The following is a 9,391-nucleotide window of genomic DNA, read 5'->3' on the forward strand; positions in this document are numbered from 1 at the left end:
TCCTCCCTGGGGGACGGACAACAGAAAAGTGGGTGAAGGGAGATGTCGGACAGGGCAAGATATGACAAAATAATAATATATAAATTATCAAGGGCTCATGAGGAAGGGGGGAGTGGGGAGGGAGGGGAAAAAATGAGGACCTGATGCCAGGGGCTTAAGTGGAGAGCATATGTTTTGAGAATGACGAGGGCAATGAATGTACAAATGTGCTTTACACGATTGATGTATGCATGGATTGTGGTAAGAGTTGTATGAGCCCCTAATAAAACGATTAAAAAAAATACTGAGTGAAAAAACTTTAGAGAACCCAATTCTAGTTGGTATTATCTCAGTTTTGTTAAAAAAAATTCTCAGCAGAAATAATGAAAGGGAGCTAAGGTAAGCTGCTTTTTTTGTTTTTTTTCCTAAGAATGAGCATCCAGATATCATATGGAAAGTCACAGTGCTCTCAGTGTTATTTATCAGACCCCCATGTGCTTATGGTGCCTCCTTTCTACACTGATACTTGAAATCAGAATTTGTCAGAGACCCTTCTGGATTCTTCCTGTTTTGATCCTCTCTTTTTGAAAAATTAGTGAATTTATTTTCGACAGTTTCACCAACACACGGATAATACATTTTCCTACTTCAATCACCTGTATAAGAGCAATCACCACAGGCAGTTCTTATAGCCTGGATTTTATATACAGAAAACCACACAAAATCAAAACAAAACACAGCCAACCTATAACCACGACCCTACCAGGGCTCATCCCAGTGTAGAAGTATCTGTAATTGAAGAGCTGGAAATGCTGTCAAGAATTCCTTCAATTGACTCCATGTCTACATAGCAACAGCTTGTTCGAGGGGATCTGTGGAGACAAATCTTCAGCTTCTCTTGGGAACGTGCCATAATGTCTTATTATCTCTCCAGCTTTATTTTGGTTTAGTTAAGTCAATATACATTTTTTTAGCATTGTCTTCTCTAAGCCATTGCACTTTGCCAATCTCAACTTTCCTGAGTGTGTGTGGAGATGTTTGTGTGTGTGTGCGTGTGTGAAACCATAGTTTCAGGACTTCTATTATGTGAGTCTCTGGGGTACATACCCCATGCATTATTTCGTCCTTCAAGTCTTATATCAATTCTTTGCTATGCTTATTGCTTTCATTTTCATTTTGAAGATAAGGTAATTGAAAAAGATGCCAAAAAATTGTCAAGGAATGGCTGAGAGTCCAACCCAGGTCTGTCTTACTCCAAAGATTGTATCCCTGGTGTGTGCTGGATTTCTGTCTCCCTTAAATCATAATGGGACTCGGGAGCAGAGGTGGGCTTGGGGAAGATTCGTCTTGATGGGGCAGCTTTCTGTTTCAGGAAGTGATAAGTACATTGTTGGTTAGGACGTCCGGAGCTCAGAAGAGACGCTTGTAGGAATGTGTCATTAGCGTCGTGGGAGCAGATTAAATCATCGTGAGAGAGCAGAGGCAGGGAAGAGACATACCACAAGTGGAAACATGAACTATGAGAGGGTGATAAGATGGAATAAAGAGAGTAGGAAGGAGTAAAATGATACATACACAGTTGCAGCTTCATGGTATTTAAAAAGAGAAATGAAAAGGCCCAACAACAACACAATGAAACGGAAAAAACTCAATCAAAGACAAAATAGAAACTATTAAAAAACTGGAATAATTTTACAGCCTATCAGGAGGGAGATCAAATAACAAGATGCGTCATTTTGACCTAATTATAATGGCAGTAATTGCCCCTCCGATGAACCTCATTTGATAAAAAGTTCTTTCCCTACACTGGTTCATAGTGAGAGGGGATTCACCTGAGGCTTAACACATGTGGAGTACCCTCAGAAGGAGTTTGGGGCTTTCCCTGTGACCCATAGCCTTCTGCAAACTGGTGTTTAGAATTTGGGTTCTAATACTGTTACCTACTTCAGGTTTGTGATTTGGGTTTGTTTTTTTTTAAATCATTTTATTGGGAGCTCTTACAGTTCTTATCACAATCCATACATATATCCATTTTGACAAACACATCTGTACATATGTTGTCATCATCTTTTTCAAAATATTTTCTTTCTATTTGAGCCCCTGGCATCAGCTCCTGATCCCACCCCCACCCCCCGCAATGCCCCTTGATAATTTAAAAATTATTCCTTTTTTTCCCCATGTCTTTTACCAACTGCTGTCTCATTTCACCCACTTTTCTGCTGTGGGGGCCATACATCGATCATTTGTGGTCGGTTCCCTCTTCCGTCTCCCCTTCCCTTACCCTCTTAGTATTGCTGCTCCCTTTCTTGGTACGGAGGGGTTTATCTGTTCTGGATTCCCTGTGTTGAGAGCTCTTATCTGTACTAGTATACATGTTCTGGTCTAGGCAGCGTTGTAAGATAGATTTGGGGTCATCATATGGAGGGTGGGGGTGGGGGTGGGAAGCATTAAAGGACCAGAGAGGAAGGTTGTGTGTTTCTTCATTGCTATGCTGCACCTGACTGGCTCTTCTCTTCCTTGTGGCTGTTCTGACAAGGGGTGTCTAATTGATTACTGATGGGCTTTGGGTCTCCACTCCACCCTTCCCCTCATTCACATTGATATGCTTTTTGTTTGTTTAGTTTTGGGTCTTTGATGCCTGATACCTGATCCCTCATGATCACACAGCCTGGTGTGCTACTTCCATGTGGGTTTTGTTGCTTCTCAGCTAGATGGCCACTTGTTTATCTTCAAGTCTTTAAGACCCCAGACACTATATCTTTTGACAGCCGGACACCATCAACTTTCTTCACCACATTTGCTTGTGCACCCATTTGTGTTCAGTGGTTGTGTCAGGGAAGGTGAACATCAGAGTGCCATGTTAGTAGAACAAAGTGTTCTTGAATTGAGGGAGTACTTGAGCGTAGGCCCAACGTCCATCTGCTACCATAATACTTTGTAAATAAATATATTACTTAGAATTCTTGGATCACGTAGGTTAGTATGCACCTTTCGTTTAACTTAGCTGATGTCTCACTGAGATGACTGCTTGTTTAAATATAAACCTATAAGGCTTAGATGCTATTATTTCTTATACTTAGGCACCATTTGTTTTTTGCATCACAATTTGCTATAATGCCCATATTTTCTATGATTGCTTCATGAGGGCAGATATTGAGCAGGATCTTGAGATAAGAACTAATTGTTCTTAGGTTTAGGTTATGATAAGGTGTGAGCTTTTAATCCTATCTTATAGCTTTTCCTTGCCTCATCCTATTAGCTTGACATATAAGGGGAACACCGCCCCCCCCCCCCGAAAAAAAGGAATTGCGCTAGGCAGAGGAGAGCTTTCTTAGTAAGCGTATTTCCCATTAGGTGAGCATCCAGCAACTTTTTCTGAGTTAGTGCACCCTGTAGCATCACCTGGGAAGTTTCTCTCTGGTCACAGTGAATTTTTTCATAAGAGCAGTTTCACTCTTTTGTGTGTGTGTGTGTGTGCTGGCTGATTTAAGAGAACAGTGTGTGGCTGTGAAATTTTGAGTCCTGTTTGGGAAAAGTTATGCAGAAACTGCTATGATGTTGAGCACAGCTTAAAGGAACAGTACTGTGGGAAAAAGTCAAATGTATACCGTATATATTCAAGTATAAGCTGGCCCGAATATCAGCTGAGGCACCTAATTTTACCACAAAAGCTACATTAAAAATGTGCTGAAAAACTCTGTTTATACACAAGTATATATGGTAAGTGGTTTTCTTGTTTCAGAAAAGGTGAAATGTAGATTGATGACAAACCTGTCCACTTCCCCAAACAGACAAAAATGTTGATTTATAGTGCATTTGGAATTTTTTCTGTTAGGTCAGACTGTTAATCAAGCTTTCTATTTAGAGGTTCTGAAAATACAGCATAACAGTGTGTGACAAAAAAAATGCCTGATTTGTGGCAGACAGGGGACTGGTTTTGCCACCATGGCAATGCACCTGCTCACGCATCCTTCTCGGTGTGCCAGTTTTTGGCAAAGAACAGCATGCCTCTCTTGCCCTGCTCCTACCTCACCTGACCTTGCTCCGGGCAACTTCTTTTTGTTTCTGCAAATGAAGAGGGAAAGAAAAGGACAGAGATTTTACAGCATAGAAGAGGTGAAGAAAAAAATGAGGGAGATGCTTTCAGCCATCTAACTAGAGAGGTTGAAAAATACATCAAAGTGGTGGGGAAATAGATCTCTGTGCATATATGTATAGGTTTAGTATTAAGGCAGCAGATGGACATTGGACCTCCACTCAAGTACTCACTGTTAAATTGGCATTCCATGATGCACACCTTCCTGACAAGATTGCTGAAGACAAATGTGTGCATAAGCAAATGTGGTGAAGAAAGCTTATGGTGCCTGGCTATCAAAAGATATAGTGTCTGGGGTCTTAAAGGCTTGAAGATGAACAAGTGGCCATCTAACTCAGAAGCAACAAAGCCCACATGGAAGAAGCACACCAGCTTGTGTGACCATGAGGTGTCAAAGGGATCAGGTATCAGGCATCAAAGAACAAAAAATCATATCATTGTAAATGAGGGTGAGTGCAGAATGGAGACTCAAAGCCCATCGGTAGGCAACTGGACAACCCCTTACTGAAGGGTTGTAGGGAGGAGATGAGCCAGTCAGGGTGCAGGGTAGCAACGATGAAACATATAACTTTCCTCTAGTTCTTAAATGCTTCCTTCCCCTGCTATCATGATCCCAATTCTACCTTACAAATCTGGCCAGACCAGAGGATGTACATTGATTGGTACAGATAGCAACTGGAAACAGGGAATTTGGTGGTGAGAGTGGCGATACCTGGAGGGAAGGTGGGGTAGAAAGGGGGAACCGATTACAATAATCTACATATAACCTCCTCCCTGGGAGATGAGCAACAGAAAAGTGGGTGAAGGGAGATATGGTGTTGGAGCCTGCTGACGAGTTGAACAGTCCTGAAAGTGGGAGTGAGGATTAAGGAAAACAAAAAGAGACAGAAACAACCGGGGGTTATAATTAGTCTATTATGACAATATATCAGAAACTCTATATTCTGCCAAGTCAAGGATTCTTTGATAAAAGTTAAACATTCTATTTTCCCAGAACTTGCATATGTCCCTGTTCTTTTTCTTACTCTCAATGTCACCGCAGAAGCAAACAGCAGATACTGACACCTGGGTCAGGATATCTCAGCCATTTCAAGGCTGAGTCCTAATGGCCTTCAACAATGTAGGACAGTGTAAGTTATGACAAAATAATAATACTCTATAAATTATGAAGGGTTCATGAGGGAGGTGGAAGTGCAGAGGGAAGGGGGAAAATGAGGAGCTGAATTAAGGGCTCAAGTAGAAAGCAAATGTTTTGAGAATAATGATGGCAACAAATGTACAAATGCGCTTGATGCAATGTATGGATGTATGGATTGTGATAAGAATTGTATAAGCCCCAAATAAAATGATTTAAAAAAAAAAGAAAAATACATCCAAGAATGGAATCACAGATTTGAAAAATGTATTAAATATAACGGAGAATACGTTGAAGGTAATAAGGATGTTTTGCAAAAAATTTTTGAAATACATAGCTTTGAAAAAAATTTCTGTTTTGGGGGGGTGCCCCCTCATATGCCCATGTATATAACAGCCTTGGATTTAATTTCTTAAAGTTTCAGCACTAGTCAATGGAAATATGCAAATCACAAGTGCATGGTACATACGGAACTCAAACTTTTCTACGAATCACATGAAAACATGATTCTTTAACTTTGAAAAGATAAGCGAAAAAGGCAATATTAATTCTAATACTATACAATTTAACCCAACATATGAAAACTACTATTATTTCAACATGTGAGCTATGAGTTATCTTACATATTTGGCTTTGCACACAGGTTCAGAATTTGGTTATTATTTTACGCTGAAAGTGCATCTCAGCTTGGACAAGCAACATCTTAAATACCTAGCAGGCATATGAGATTGGGTTGCTACCACATCGAACCGCACAGACCCACACTCAGCCTTCTTGCTTTTCATTTTTGCTTTTTAAGCTGCACAGCTTTGCAAGGGCTAAGTTTAGGTGAATCTGTAATCAGCACTCAATGCAAAAGTGAATAGTCGAAAACTCATTTCTCTTAGAGGAGAATCCATTCATGAGCCTCTGTTAATGACTTAATTGGCATGGGATGATAGAGTTGGCAAGGGGGCCATTTTCCATTTGTTTAATTGAATAAAGATGGAGATGAAAAAGAGTTACTTAGTCTAGCACTGCAGGAGACTTCACGTAGCTGAACCACAAAGGACTGCGAGCTCAGAAGTTGTTAAAAGAGAACCTGAGCCAATGGCCAGGGGCATGAGGATGAGGGGCATTTCCCTAGTCTCTCTGGGGGTCCTGGTCCTTGAAATCTTTGCAAAATATATTTCACCTTTCTGCAAAGGGGTGGGATGGCAGGCACTTTGACTGTGCTCACATGGGGTAGGCTTGTCCACTTTCCCTCAGGCAATTCCTTTTGGATGTAGAATATGCCCACTTAGTCACAGCTCTACAATTCTTCTCCTCTGTGATGTTTCACTGGGAGTCCTGGTGGCAATGGTTACCACTTGGGCAGTAATCTGCAAAGTCCAATTGCTCTATGGGAGAAAGGTGGGGCTTTCCATTCCCATAGAGAGTTACAGTCTTGGAAACTCACAGGGCCTCTATGAGTTAACATCTACTCCATAACAGTAAGTTTTTTTGTTTTTTGTTTTTACTATGTTTCACTGGGGAGTCTAGTAAGCAATTGGGTATGAAAACCAGTGAGCTAATTCAATACTACATATTTTCTTCTGCTTCGGGGTTGCTTGCTCATGAACCTTGATTTGAGCAAATATGACATATTTACACACATCCAGATAGCATTATTAACCCTAGCCCACTGCCAATGAGTTGATTTGACTCACAAGAACCAAATAGGGTTTATGAGTATAAATCTTTACAGGAATAAACAGCTTCATCTTTCACCTACAGAGTAGGATTTGAACCAATAATTACCTAGCAGTTAGCAGCCCAATGCCTAGCCCACAGTGCCACCGGGGCCTTCTAGATTATTGGCTCATATTTTCCATAGCATGTGATATCTATTGACTTCCTTTCTTGCGTGTTACATCATTTCCTGTCATTTTCAAGTTTATGAAGTATACTGAAACTCAAACTCACTGCCATAGGGTTGATTCCAATTCATGGCAACCCTAAAGACAGCTGCTTACCACAAGGTCAGCAGTTTAAACCTACCACCTGCTCCATGCTGGAACAAAGAGACTTTCTACTCGTCCAAAGAGTTAACTGTCTCAGAAAATCACAGGGGCAGTTCTATCCTGTCCTATAGGGTCTCTATGAGCTCTATTAGGCAGGTATTTTTATACCCATTTTATAGGTAAGAAAATTGAGCTTCAGGGGTTGTAAAGGACTAGTTTTTTTTTTAGTCTTCCATTTTTCCAAATTCTCTTCCACAACTATTGGTGCCATTTAACATAAAATCTATGCCTTACCCCTTCTTTCTGCCTTTCTATGACCATGGGTCCCTCTAAGAGCTGATTTCTTGTACTTCTCATAATCCTAATCTCTCACCTCTGTGTACTTTTAAGTGCTACCTACGGTATATGAATAATCATAATAAGCATACATCTAATGTGTTTTCAGTACATTCCATATAATCTTGTAAGTGATTAAAATAATTGATATTTTTATCTCTTTTGGTATGTTTATTTGTTCAACAGATAGTTATTGAGTTCCTACTGTGTGTTAGGGATACAGTACTGAATAGAAGACTCTGGGTGGTATTAAGAGGAGTATATAAAACATGTAGGATATTAGAAGATGCTGAGACCTTTAGAGAAAGACAGAGCCTTGTGGAGGATAATATGATGCTATGGTTGGATGGCCTGGGGACTGAATTTTTTTAAAACCAAATTGCCTTTATTTTTATTTGAGTTTTAGTGTGGTCATATACTGTATATATTTGTGTATAAGCCGAGTTTTTCATTCATTTTGCATTTTTAATGCAGTTTTCGAGGTAATATTAGGTACTCGGCTGATGTTTGGGTTGTCTTATCCTCAAGTATATATGGTGTATAGATACATCATACATATGCTGCTTTTAGGTAGCACGGATTGTGTTGGTCCCAACTCACACCAGACCTGCACACCAGAAGGAGACTGCCCGATCCTGTGCTGTCCTCACAATGATTGCTGTGCTTGCCACCATGACTGCAGCCTCTGTGGAGCTCCATCTCATTGAGGGCTGTCCTCTTTTGTGCCAACCTCTGTTCACCAAGCAGTCGGTCCTTTTTCAAGGACCAATCCTGATGATACGTCCAAAGTACATGAGACCAAGTCTCGCCATCCCCGGTTCTAAGGAGTATTCTGGCTGTACTTCTTCCAAGACCAACTTGGTTGTTTTTCTGGAAGCCCATGGTATTATCGATCTTGTTCACTGACACTACTATAATTCAATTGTATACATGTTCTCCAGTCGTTCATATACATTGTCCAGCTTCCACACATTTATGAGGTGATTGAAAATGCCATGGTTATGGTCAGAGGCACTTCGGTCCTTAAAGGAACATTGTCTTCTTTCACCCTTTAGCGAGGTCTTCTGCAGCAGATTTGCCCAGTGCCCTACAGCACTCACTTTCCTGACCGCTGCTTCCATGAGAATCATCGTGCTTCCAAGTAACATGAAATCTTGGACAATTTCAATCTTGTCTTTTATACCTATAATGAAAGCTTCTAAATGATTGTGGGATAATGGAATTTTCCATGAATTTTGACCCCATTTGTGTGAGTGAAAGTATGTCTAGCTGTATGTTGTAGTAACATTGTATGTATGTTGTAGTAAAAATGTTGTATGTTGTAGTAAAAATGTAAAATTACTGAAAAATATTTTTTTAATTAGGATCTTTTTATTTAATAATCTATTACTACTCCAATTTGGGATCAAAAGTCTAACATCTTTTCTACTGAGCCCAAGTGTCCATCAGGTCTTGTAATTTTCACAGCACTGTGAGAAATATAACCTTAAACATATATCAGGGGTGGAAATTAGTTTTTTCGGTTCCATATACTTTCTCAATATCCTTCTACAGGTGCCTTGACAAGTATTTGCACAAATGTCTCATTTACCTCTCTTAGTCCTGAAAAAAAAAAAGGTCTTTAAGAAATACATTTGTAGTAGGCCACTGGAGATCCCCTTGCAGAGGGGTCTCGGGGAGGAGATCAGCCAGTCAGGGTGCGATGTAACAACGATGAAATATACAACTTTCCTCTAGTTCCTAAATGCTTCCTCCCTGCTCCCACTACCATGACTCGAATTCAACCTTGCAAGTCTGGTTAGACCAGAGGAGGTACACTGGTACAGATAGGAACTGGAAATCCAGGGAATCCAGGGCGGATGA

The sequence above is a fragment of the Echinops telfairi genome, unplaced genomic scaffold (genome assembly GCF_000313985.2).
Source record: "Echinops telfairi isolate 266 unplaced genomic scaffold, ASM31398v2 ScPeMD7_70;HRSCAF=299, whole genome shotgun sequence".
NCBI classification, from domain to species: domain Eukaryota; kingdom Metazoa; phylum Chordata; class Mammalia; order Afrosoricida; family Tenrecidae; genus Echinops; species Echinops telfairi.